General features: G+C 43.7%; 1 protein-coding gene across 1 annotated transcript in view; it reads left to right on the top strand.

Moving 5' to 3' along the window:
• The first annotated feature begins 7,112 nt into the window (after window positions 1–7,112).
• Window positions 7,113–12,440, top strand: part of Enox1 (ecto-NOX disulfide-thiol exchanger 1) — a 567,937-nt gene continuing 562,609 nt past the window's right edge. The window contains exon 1 of the mRNA XM_052190902.1: window positions 7,113–7,363. The gene's annotated coding sequence lies outside the window, so the exon portion shown is untranslated. The remainder of the gene's footprint in view (window positions 7,364–12,440) is intronic.

The following is a 12,440-nucleotide window of genomic DNA, read 5'->3' as shown; positions in this document are numbered from 1 at the left end:
CAGGATGGTAACTTACTTGCTAAAAACTTTCATCATTTACAATATAGTGTGAATTGTCAGTTGACAGATTACATTCCTGTAGTAGTTTGAATGGGATTTTCCCCTATATTTATTTGAATACTTGTTCCTGTTTGTGGCAGTGTTTTGGGAGGATTAGGAGGTGTGGCCTAGATGGAGGGAGTTTCACTGGGGGTCGGCTTTCACCTTTCAAGAGCCACGAATAACTTCCAGTATACTCTTTCTGCTTCCTGTTTGTAGTTTGAGATGTTGATCTCTCTCAGGTGTCATTTTGGCCACCAGCTCCCTGCTCCCCCGTTTCTCCATCATGGACTGTTATCCCTCTCATAAAGCCAAAAGAACTTTTCTACGAGGTGCCTCAGCCACAGTATGTTATAGGAAGGTGACCAAGACAACTCCTATAGGCAATCCCACCTGGTTTTTCTTCCTCCCCCTCCCTCGTTTTTCTTCCTGTGGTTGTTTAGCTTTCATTTTCAGAAAGGCAACCAGATTTGCAAAGTGGGAGGCTATGGCTTGAGGTGTTTTTACTTTGGGGACTTCTTGCCATCTATGCAATGAGCAAATTGCCAAAAATTATAAACCTTTCTGCACTTTTTGCTGTTGTTGTTGTTTTTTTGTTTTTCGAGACAGGGTTTCTCTGTGTAGCCCTGGCTGTCCTGGAACTCACTCTATAGACCAGGCTGGCCTCGAACTCAGAAATCTGCCTGCTTCTGCCTCCCAGAATACTGGGATTGCAGGCATGTGCCACCACCGCCCGGCCCTTGCTGCACTTTTTATTAAATAAAATATCTTTCTGGGAAAACCAGAACAGATCAACTGCAAAAGAAGGCAAGTCCGTTGGAATTTTAGCTGCCATTTGCATTAATTATTAAGGACTTTTTGCTGCCTCTCTCCTTTTTGCCTGTAGCCACTGACATAATACATGTATTTAAGTAATTCACCACCCCTGAGCCAAATGTCTGCAGACCTAATAGATGGTGATTCCAGTGAGCACTCTGGTTACTTATTCAAATTAAGACTCTTTCTCTCTCATTCAGGGAATGCAACACCAAGTCCAAGGTTAGAGCTGCACCTGCTTTGTGGGGTGGAGGTTAAGTAATGCAAAGTATCCACAGAATGGCCAGAGGCCAAGGGGCACAGCTTGTGATTCCAGAACACGTCATCAAGGTAAAGTTAAACTTGGAAAGAACCATTAAGAAGGACTCATTGTTAGAAATGGTAAAAGCAGAGGCATAAAGAGGTGAGGTTTTAAGGATACCCAATTAAAATCACGTTTCCAAGGATTTGTTTGGGTAAGAAGCCCATCTTGAAAAAGAGAAAATAAGTGGGAATTTTTTAGCTTTTTATTAATGCGTTTAACTTTTTCCTTTCTTTATTTTATTTTTTAATTTTTTTAAAACTTTTTCCTTTCTAAAATGATAACATTTAATGACTGCTGTTTTATTTAAATGACATTTAAAGAAAACAAATATAAACACATGTCCGTAGGTTATGGTAAACGTTAAAATATGAATCATGATCGGCCCCTAAGGGTAATGCTTTTACATATTTTTCCTTATATATTTTTGTAGTGAACAGTTTTTTTTTTAAGAAAGGAACTTTAAACATTGATATTAATCTGGAAAATTAATGTTTATATAGTTAAATCTGGGGCTAAAACATCACCTGGGAACTAGAATCTGTATAATAGAGGGAAAAACCACAGTAATTAAAAACAGATGAACAGAAAGTCTTGGACTTTTGCAATAGGAGCATTATTTACAGAGTGACAGCACCTCTGAATTATGGAATCTGCAAGTTCCTGCATGTGTCACTTTCTGCCAACTTTTGGTTGTGGTAGTTTTCTTAAAATATCCTTGGAAAGGACCCCCAGGAATCATCACCCCCATTCAGTGACAGTCTTGCAAAAGGTGCCACACCTGCTTCAGGAGCTTCTCAGTCATGTCTGTCTTCCAAGTTTCTGCCACGCACTTGATGTGGAGCCAGTGTTCTACAATGCCAAGGAATCCATCTCATGTTGCTTCACATAATTTTCTTAACAAACCAAAGAGGAAGGTGCTAGCCAGCTTGTGCAGGCTTGGCGGCATCATTATAATAGGGGAAGAGTCCAAGGTCACATGGCAGGTCCCTGGGATTTGAATTTAGGTCCTGTGGCAGAGAATCCTGTGTCATGTTCATGTTACACCAAGACTGCCTCTAAAACAGTCAGAGGACTCTCATGACAGTCCCCACTCTTCCACACTCAACCTCTGAGGCCTATAGGAAGGCAGAATATGTAAACGTTCAATACATGCATGGACAGTTGGGCTTCCAACAGCTTTGACTGTGTAACTTTGTCAATGCTATCGCTATACTAAGTGTGAGAGGCATTCCTCATTATACTGCTTTCCTCTGCTGTGGATTACTGCTTTTCTTTGAATTAGGTGAAAATTCTATTTTTAAACGTTATATTAACTCAAAACATTTCTGTGTTACTAAGTGAAAATAAACTGGGCAGGTGAAGCATTTGGTTTCTTAAGGACATCGTAATACCGTCTAGACGAAAATCATCCAAGAATGGATTTTTGGGTCTTCAGAGATAGATTCTAAAAAGTGTTTGATGACACTATAAATTCTGCGATGGGTTAATGAAGCTGTATCATATTCTCATTTATTCCACTCCGCCGAGGGGTCCTCAGAGATGGCCCATCCAGAGTTGTCCCGGAGTGGTGATCACTTAAATCGTACTATAAGGGGTGTGCATGTGAAAATATGAGTGTAGACCTGGCCACTAATATTCAATCATTAACCAAATGGTCTACTCAACAACAGCGTCATTAGTTCTCATTGGTAATTCAGCTAGAAGTTTGTTTGCTGTGCGTGGTCTAAGTGATAGATTTTGCATATGTTCACTTACTGTTTTTATTATTCTTATTCTTAAGACTAATTCGAGTTGAACCAGAGACGCCTTAAAGGAAAAGCACCTCCTTTTTCTTGCTAACAAAGTGAGAAGAGCAGAAATGATTATATAGTACTCAATAAGCATTGATCTGTTTATGCATCTTCATATGGACAAATAAGTCATTAGAATGAAGTAAATCTAAAACAGAGCTGAAAATTGAGAGGAGATGAGAGGATCAGTTCAAAGTCCTCAAGGAAAGTCAAGGCTTTGTTGGAAAGGTTTTTAAAGTGAGGTTTATTGAATTATAAGTATATAATTCTATATACAAATGTAATACCTGCATACATTATATTTATGCATAATAAAATCTACCCTTTTGGTGTAAGAAGAAAGGATGAGAGACTGGTCAGGAAAGCACCAACTTGCTTTCCTTTAACCATAAACTGACGCTATGCAAAAGGACCCACGTTAAGCCTGGCTTTTCACCCCACCTTCAGAAAGGGTTTCCAGAACTCCCTGAAATTCAAATGTTAATTTTCTTGGAGAGAGAGACTCCTGGTAGCTTCAGGGAGTCTGTAACTCCATAAAGTTGGTCAGCACATAGCAAGCCAACTGTATCGAAGAGCGGCATTATTGGCCGAAACAGATACTTGTCCACTTTAGCTGAGAATAAGCTGTGAGTTCTTTCTTTGGGTTTTGCTTTTTTTTTTTTTTTTTTTTTTTGGTGTTTCTGTTGTTGCTGTTTAACTTTCCTCATGATGTCTAACATCTGGCCAGAGTTAAGTTCCCATGAGTAGTTTCTGTAATAAGACTAGGCAAATAATAACAGTGTGAGTATAAACTAGGTAACCTGAGCCTGCTCCTTGTTCAAGCCTCCACACTGTACCGAGCTGGCACCTTGATTTTAGGTGCTGTCCTTTTGTTTTTTTTTTTTTTTTAAATCATTTGAAACTCAAGTGGACTAAGTGGTCTGGGACCTAATTATGAGGGAAATTACCTGTATCCTTATGCAAGCTCACAGACACTAAAACCACAGCAGCACTTCAGCTAACAGCTCCTGGCTTCTCACTAAGGAGAATTGGGGCTCTGTGATCCTAGCAAGAGGAGCTGACTTTGAGGTGGAATCTGTGTGTTTTTTGTATATATATATATATATATATATATATATATATATGTTTTATTATATATATTATATATAATATATAATAAAAATTATATTATATATAATATATAATTTGTATATATAAATATATATGTACATATAATATATATATATATATATATATACATACATACATATGATCAGTCTGTAAGTATCTGTCCTCAGGTGTTCTGTCAAAGCCCTGAATTTCTAAAGTTAATGTTTAACTTTAAAGTCCTGAATTTCTAAAGTTCAGTAAAAATCTAAAAATATATAATATAAATATATAATATAAAAATATACATACATACATACATACATACATACATACATACATATGATCAGTCTGTAAGTATCTGTGCTCAGGTGCTCTGACAAAGTCCTGAATTTCTGAAGTTAATGTCTGAAGACTTTACAGCAACTATAGCAAAATGAGAAGACCCATTACATTAACATTACATTAAGGATTCTTTTCCTTTTTTGAATGAGTCTCTTTGCTATACATTCTATTATTGCCTACTATCTAAATAGTATGGAGCTCTAGAGATCAATTTTTAAATCATCATTAGATCTCCAAACTTTTATTTTTTTAACCATATTACTATGACTTTTAATTATGCGTATGTCTGTGTCTTCCATGTAGGTTTGTGACCATGAACGTGGGTGCCCGAGGAGGCCAGAAGATGGCAAAGGTACTGACTGGACCTCCTTAGAGTCGGAGTCACAGTGGGCTGTGACTGCCTACAGCAACAGTGGGTGCTGGGAACCTCTTGGGCCCTAAGAGCAGTAAATGCTCTTAAAAGCTGAGCCGTCTCTCCAGCCCTGAAACTATTATCTGTAAGTCAGTCAGACATATTAAATGTCTTTAACTGCTGTTTCTCCTTTCCACTGTTTATCTTTCCATCTGTATGGTGTGTCTTTTAAGTGGGAGGTGAAGTGTCAAGGCTGTGTGCCTGCTTCTCTTTAAAGACATTGGCCTCCTACCTCTTGGGTTGGTAGTGACAGGATAGTGGAAGAAGTCAAAGCTTTGAGAGTATTCTTCCACTCTGGTAGATAAGATATGCATGTGGCAAATGAACAGAACTTTATAAACACTTGAAAATTGTCTTGGAAGACTTTGCCTTACATTTGTGGTCTAGTTTGGCTGTCCAGCATCCAGTCTGCATATCTGTTCTCAAGTTTTAAAAATCCTTTTCAAGGCAACATTTTAGATATCTAAGTTTCTCATTTAACAAAACAATGAGAGGTCCAAGATGACAGTCAATGTCTCTTGTGAAGACTGTAAACGGAATGGCAGTGAAGTCATTGGAAGGGACCCCTAAAAGAAAACATAACATGGATTGATTTGGAGGCACCAGATAAATCCTTTTGAAATTTCACTTTATTTCAGTTTTAGTTCACAGCTGTGGAATCATGACTGGCAAGAGAGGCAGCTCGTGTAAGCGCCTGAGTTCAAAGGAACTGAAATTGAGCGTGGAATGTGAAATCACGGACTCCTGCTTCTAAGAAGATGACTGGAATCCTGAGATTGAAGGAATGGATCCTGAAGTAGCAGCAGAATTAGCAGTCCCTAGTGACCTTGTAACCTATGGACCGGTGTCTAGCACCTAGTTTTCCTGACAAGAGAAAAGCTTGCTTCTGACCAGCTTCTAGAGGCAGACAATCATTTAACATCTCCTTTCCTGTCCTTTTCTGCAGAAGGGAGTGTGTACACTGCTAAGTACCTATGACTTGGGTGGTTTTTGAGAGGTTAGGTGTCCCCAGGACCCTTCTCTCAGGCAGACTATGCCACCAAGTTCCTTTCCGAGTGTTCCTTTCGTGAATCTTTTGGTAAATTCGCTCAGTGGGTCAGTATTCTCGTATGTTCCTTCTTTGCACTGGGGCCCTGGCAGCCAGAGGGGAAAATAACCGTTCACACAGGGAACTGCATAAGTTTAAATCAAGCAAGCCTAGTAGGATGGTAATGACATTCCCAGCATCCAAGTTCCTGCCTTCAGGATATGTGAAGCTAGAAAACAATGTCATTCATTCAACATTTATAGAGAACACACACCGTACAGTGGCGCTGTGCAAGCACTGGAGGGCAGGCAGAAGTGCAAACCCTAACCCGGCTCTTGAGGATTCCTGCCAGGAAGAGCATGTCTGCTGCAACACGGACCTTATACTCCTGGAGGGAATTCTTGGGTGAATGCAGTCTGTTTATTGAGAATAAGCATGGAAAACTATACCAACAGCTAGATGTACCTTTTAGGAATAGGACAGATAAGCGGGATTTAGCCATAATCTCTAAAATGTTAGAGTGCTCGGCGATTAAGGTGTTCTCAGCTTACTTTGCATTACTTGTGTATCTGGACAGTCGGCAGAATTCTAACACAGAGAAGAACAACACTTCTATGTGGAAGTGGTTAACTCTGAGGGAAAGTGGCTTCCAAGGAGAACAAAAAGGTAACATTTTCGTCTGGAGTGATCCCAACCACTCCTGAGGCATCCTAACACCCTGGGTACACCCTCTATGCCCAGGCTCAACCTTAGGCAGCGCTGGATTGAGCAGTACACCTCAGGATCCTAGCGTTCACCGCAGGCACCAAGTTCCCCTGCACCCCGGGTCGCCTGCCTGGCGCCTTCAAGGTCGCCATGGCAACCAAGGGGTACCAAGACCAGTCCCTGAACGTCCAGCCTAGAAATCCAAACTGGCAGCAGCGGCACGAGGGAGTTGCCTCAGCTCCTCCCCCGAGGGGATAGCGCGATCCTGTGTTGTGGACGCCACTTGTGCAGCATCAGTGGCCTGAGCGCTCTTTGGGCCCCAGACCGGCCGGGATCACGAGCTCCACACTGCCTTCTCATCTGGTTTCTCCGCCTGGCTCGCAGCTCCTCCGGGCCAGACAGGCCGCCCATCCTTTCTCCGCTTTACGGATTTCCGGGGGCGACGAATTTTGCCTCGGTCCCTACGAGCATCTCTCCGCTTCGCTCCCCCGCCCCTCGCGACTCCCCCCACCCCTGGGCGCGCGCGCGCACACTCACTCACACTCGCAGGCGCGCGTGCGCACGCCCGCGCGCCCCGAGCCGCGGAGTCTCCAGCGCCCCTGAGCAGATCCCACTCTCCCGGGCGCTGCTACTCACACAGGCTTCCAGCCGCCACGGGGCGTCCTCTGTCTGCGGCAGCGGCGGCGGCGCGAGCGGAGGCTGCAGTCTAGCCGGGTCTGGCTGCTCTGCGCCCTGGACAGAGTCCGGCAGAAGCGCGATCGGGAGGAGACGCCGAGGCAAGGAGGAGCCGCGCCGCGCCCGGCGCTCGCTTGCCTCGAATCCTCGCACCGCGGCCCCAGGTAAGCGACTCCGCGGCCCGCAGCATCCCCGGGGCGTAGGGACTCGCCGCCCAGGGGGTTTCCCGGTCCCGCCCCCGCCACGGCCAGGGAACAAGGCACCGAGGGGAGTGGGCGAGGGGGGAGGGGAGCGGAGCTGGAGGTGAGGCTGGAAGGCAGCGGTGTGGGGAGCCCCCTGCGCCCTTCCCTACCGCTCCCCAGGCTCCCGCACTTTTACGAGCTAGGGGTGCCCGGCGCCCCACACAGATGTTCTCCGCTCTTTTTATCGCTGGCCGGCCAGTGTCTGCTTGGGCTCCGCGCCTACCACGCACCAACAGCCTCCCCTGCACCTTGGACAGCGCACCCCGCCACTTGCCTCCCCGGACCGCACCCGGGACCCTGTCCTGCCCGGGCAGCCTTTCCGTTGTTCCCTTCTTTCCACAGTGTCCTCCTCCTGTCTTGCATAGCATCTCCCCCTTGGCGTTCTCCACTCTGGCGCGGGCCAGAAACTTTCCTCTCTGCCCAATCTACGCGAGGTACTATTGTTGTTATTTGTGTCTTTCCCTCTCGCCGGGAACTGGACACAAGGACAGGTCTTCCTCTGCGGGCGATCGCCTGCCTTGCCCAGTCCAAGACCGCACTGGGCAAGCGGACTTGGACACCGGGCCGGCGCCTCGGCAGCTGGACGCCCGCGGGTTCCCCGCCTCTCTGGACACGTGCACTCCTCCCACGGACGCGGCCCCTCCCGGACTACCCTATGTCCTCCCCCTGCATGGCCACGGGCACCCCATAGGTTGGACACCCGGGATCGCGGGCTCTGATTGGCTGATCGCGTAACCCCGCCTCCTTGGAGGGGGTGGTTCTGGAGTGTTGTGGTTGTCATCCTGCAGCGAGCACATGGGGGAAGTGGGGTCGACAGGTGGGGAAGCCCAGCTCTATGGCATGGGCATCCCAGTGTATGTAACCCGGCCACTATAATTCCTTCAGGTTTCACCTTTCGCTTTACTCCTCTTTCTGCAGTTTTCCACTGCTATAACATTTAAAAATTTTTAAATTTTGCTGAGATTATGTTTGTTCAGTGATAGTGATTTTTGAAAGTAGCCTTGGGAGAATGCAGGAAAGGAAAGCACAAGAGGAGATTCATGGCGAACTGGGCTGGAGATTTGAGTTTGTTCCTTTGGGGACAGTAATGAAGGGTCATTAAAGGATCTGAAGAAGGTGGAGAAAGGACAAGGGAAATGGATGGATGGCAGAGACCCTGGTGCTTAGGTGAGTAGGAGGTGGTGGGTCATTTGTCGGTTGCAATGTGAAGAAGTCCCTGGGAGCTCTAGTGGGAGGCAGCTACATTCTGCTGAAGACTGCTCTCTGGAAAAGTAGTAATTTTGTCTAGGACTTAGGTTGTGACTAACACACTTTGCTTTTGTTTTGCTAGCGTTGCAATCTTGATAGGAGACTTATAGTAATAATGTCCGCGCACATAATGGATATTGATTATTCTGCTTTCTTGTAATATGCAGATTTGCAAATGGTAATGAATTTCATTCCTCTAGAGGGAAGCATTAGTTAAAGTGCTTTTGAAATATCGTGAGACAAGACGGATGGGCACTGTGTGAAATCTACAGACTGTCCTGACATTGCGCAGTGCCATTCCAGAAATACGTATAAATGACTTTTATTTCTCCCCATTTCAGAGCGGGATTGCCTCTGGCATTTTCGAGCTTTAATTCCTTCAGGCTGTTTTGATGTTGTGTCTGAACATCTTAAGAATATTGTAATTCTTATCTTTGTAACCTTGTCAATTCAAAGCAAGCAGCGCGGCAAGGGATGCAAGATAATGTTGACAACTTTATATTGCACACACTGTGTGTTATTTTATTTGTAAGCTGGTGAAATAGGCAAAAGGAACATAGCATGACTATAATTATCCAGGGACCCATATCCAAACAAAGTAGAGAGTCTTGTGAGACTATTCCAGGGAGGGCAATTCAATTATTTTTAAGACAAATAAAATTTAAGATTCCTATGTGTAAATGGTAACACTAGTTGAATGGTCTTTTAACACACTTATGGTTAGAAGCATAATATATAGCACGTATTAAGTAAAATGGCTTATTTAATATGCAAGACGGTTCAAAGGAGATGACAAAGCTTCCCAATTTTCTATTATATAAGTAGGAAGAAGAGCCTTGCTCTTTGGAAGGCTTCATAATCAAGGAACAGGGTTTGACACAGGGTTTGACACATCTGACACATCTGAAGTCATTGCTGTTGCTAAGAAAATGATTCTGTGTTTTTATTTCTCTAGTTCATGTTCTGATTTTCCCCCATGCATTTAGATGCTGGTTGCAGGCCTACAAAATTTATATGTGTGTAGACTGGAAAAGAATGTGTGTGTAATAGCACAAACATATATGGGTATGTGCAAAATATATATTTATGTCTGCACACAGTTATAAACTGATACATATAATTTTAGGGTACAGGCAGTGTGTTTATATTCATATATACATTATTGTTGGCCTCAGAAATTTTGCTCATCTCTTCTTGTCCGAAAGGTGGCCCTGTTTTAAACTGTAAAAGCATTATCACCAGTAGAATTGGCCAATAGATCACAGAAACAGACAATAGTATTTTGTTGCCTGGCAACCACCTACTGTGAATGAAAAACAGAGCAGTGACAGATGCTTGCACATCCTGATCCTTAGCCCGTGGTCCTCAGCCCGTGGCTCAGCCACCGAAGCCCTCCACTTGACACACATCTGCAAGTTTCACTCCAGACAGGTGAACCCATCTCTTTAAAAAAAATGTTAGTACCCCAATCTTTGAATTTTTTTTGTTGTATTAAGAATTATGTAGTGATTGTCGATGAAATGAAGCTGCTCATTTCTATTGCCCTTTTTAAGCCCAGTGTAAACAGAAAAAACCAAAGTGGGAGGAAGGTTTAGACCTTCAAATTCTTCCCTTTAGAAGCATTAAACATCACGAGAGCGCATGTTCACCACCGTCAGGTGCACTCAGGATGTTCTAAAACCTTGAGTTAGGTCTGTGATACCTAAGTAGATGGCAGCCTTTTACTGTTAAAAGCCGAGTAGAGAGCAATGATGCTCTCTAGCTTAACCATTTAATTCTAAGCATTCCTGAGGCCCAGGAGGGCTGCAGCAGCCTGGGGATGAAATTCCTTGATGATTTTCTCCTACTTTCTCCTCCAAATTATTCTTTCTTCATTTCTTTTTTCCCATTGGAATTTGTAGCTGGGATTAAGCCAGGATACTTTGAAAGCACACAGTAATTGCAAGTGAAGATCAGTACGGGCACGCCCCGCTAGACTGTGAGCTGACCCGCACTGCACACAGTCTATCCTGCATTGGGCTGGGCCGTGCTGCACATAGTCTATCCTGCACTCAGCCCCGTGAACACACCTCCTTCCCACCACCCACAAGCTCCGTGCCTTGCTAGTTGTTCATAGTTTAGAACAATCTTTAATACTCTCTTATTCTGTTTGAGCATCTTTGTGTGTTCATGCATGTATATGTGTGTGTGTGTGTGTGTGTGTGTGTGTGTAGGGTGCACCTTTGTGTACAGGGTCATTCTCATGCAGAAATTATTGAGCATAGTTGGATGTTGGTCCATTTACCTAAGTCCTCTCCACTTTATTTTCTGAGACACAGTCTCTTGCTGGACTCAGGCTTGTTAGGTTACCTAGGCTGGCCAGAGAGCCAGAGTCCCAGGGGTATGCTTGTCTCTACATCCCCAGTGTTAGGATTACAAAGACACGCCATTTTAAAAAATTTTAAATTATGTGTGTGTGTTGACAACAAATTCAGGACTTTATGCTTGTTCAGCAAGCAAAGTACCAACTGTATTATCTCGACAGTGACATTTTGACAGTGGTGAGATTCAAGATTGTGTTGGTCGGTTTGTCTTTCTACAAGAGTTCAGATATTACAGGCAGCTGATGGATGACAGTAGCTTCTTTTCCTGCATTGTAAGTGATCTAGGGTCTTTGGTGAAGGTGGAACTGTTTGCAGTATGTCATATTCATGTCACGGTTCTAGCAAAGCCATCTTTTCAGGCGTTACACGTGTCGGTAGAAGGTAAGACTCTGTAGCTGTAACCCAGGTGGTTCCTGAACTCAAAACTGATCGTGAACATAGCATCGGCGCAAACTTAGTCCGCTTATGCATTTCTAGCATTGCTACTAACTTAGGAAATGTCTGGTACACATGACACGCTTTGCGCTTCTTCATCCTAGTAAAGAATCTGTACCCCCTTTGCCTGATGCTGGTGAGGACAGTAAGCCTTTATAACACAACATCTCCGGCCAGGGACCAAAGTCGGCTGCTTGGGGGAGCGATGAAGTGACAGTATTAACTGAAGAGGCATTTTCACCAGAAAAGATGCACTTTCGCAGATTTGTAGGGGGATAAATTGATTTGCAGCATGTTTAACCTAGCTTTAGAAGCCTGCTATTAATTTGTTCTAGGCAGGAAGATTTTCAAACAGAATAATGGCTTGGCAGATCTCAAGTGAACTTCACCGACACAAAGCATTTTCCATTGTCTGAGCATCGTTTGTCCAGGGCGCATACATGTTCTGAAACTTCGGAGATTAACCTAAATTTCAAGGTTATTTAAGGGGAAAAAAATATTCCGAACCATTTCTAAATGCATTTGCATAGTGTGATGTTAAATATTCGATAGCCACACATTTAATCTGCTGGAATCTTGGGATTTTGTTTCCTTCACCTGTTTTCTCATATAAGATAATGTGTTTATAGGTTCAAAGAGATCCTATATGATACTTTACACATCTTTCTTTTATTGTTTCTATCCTTGTGATAGAATACAGTTAGAGTCAGTGTGCTATTTTTTTTTAATGTGGTGAAGAGATGGTTTAAATAAAAGATGTTTACAGTTTCAATTTCTTTTTGTCACCTTCTGCTCATAGAACCCATAAACTCTCACCGACCCAGATAGGCTTATTACCAAAAAGCAAACAAGAAAATGCATAACCTGCAAGCCATTGCCACCCCCAGGCTAGGCAGCCAAGCATCTCTTCCCATTCTCAGGAATGTGTCGAAGTGTGTATGGACTTGAAAGGT

This window comes from Apodemus sylvaticus, chromosome 8 (genome assembly GCF_947179515.1).
Source record: "Apodemus sylvaticus chromosome 8, mApoSyl1.1, whole genome shotgun sequence".
NCBI lineage: Eukaryota > Metazoa > Chordata > Mammalia > Rodentia > Muridae > Apodemus > Apodemus sylvaticus.
This window is presented reverse-complemented; position numbering and strand designations above follow the sequence as displayed.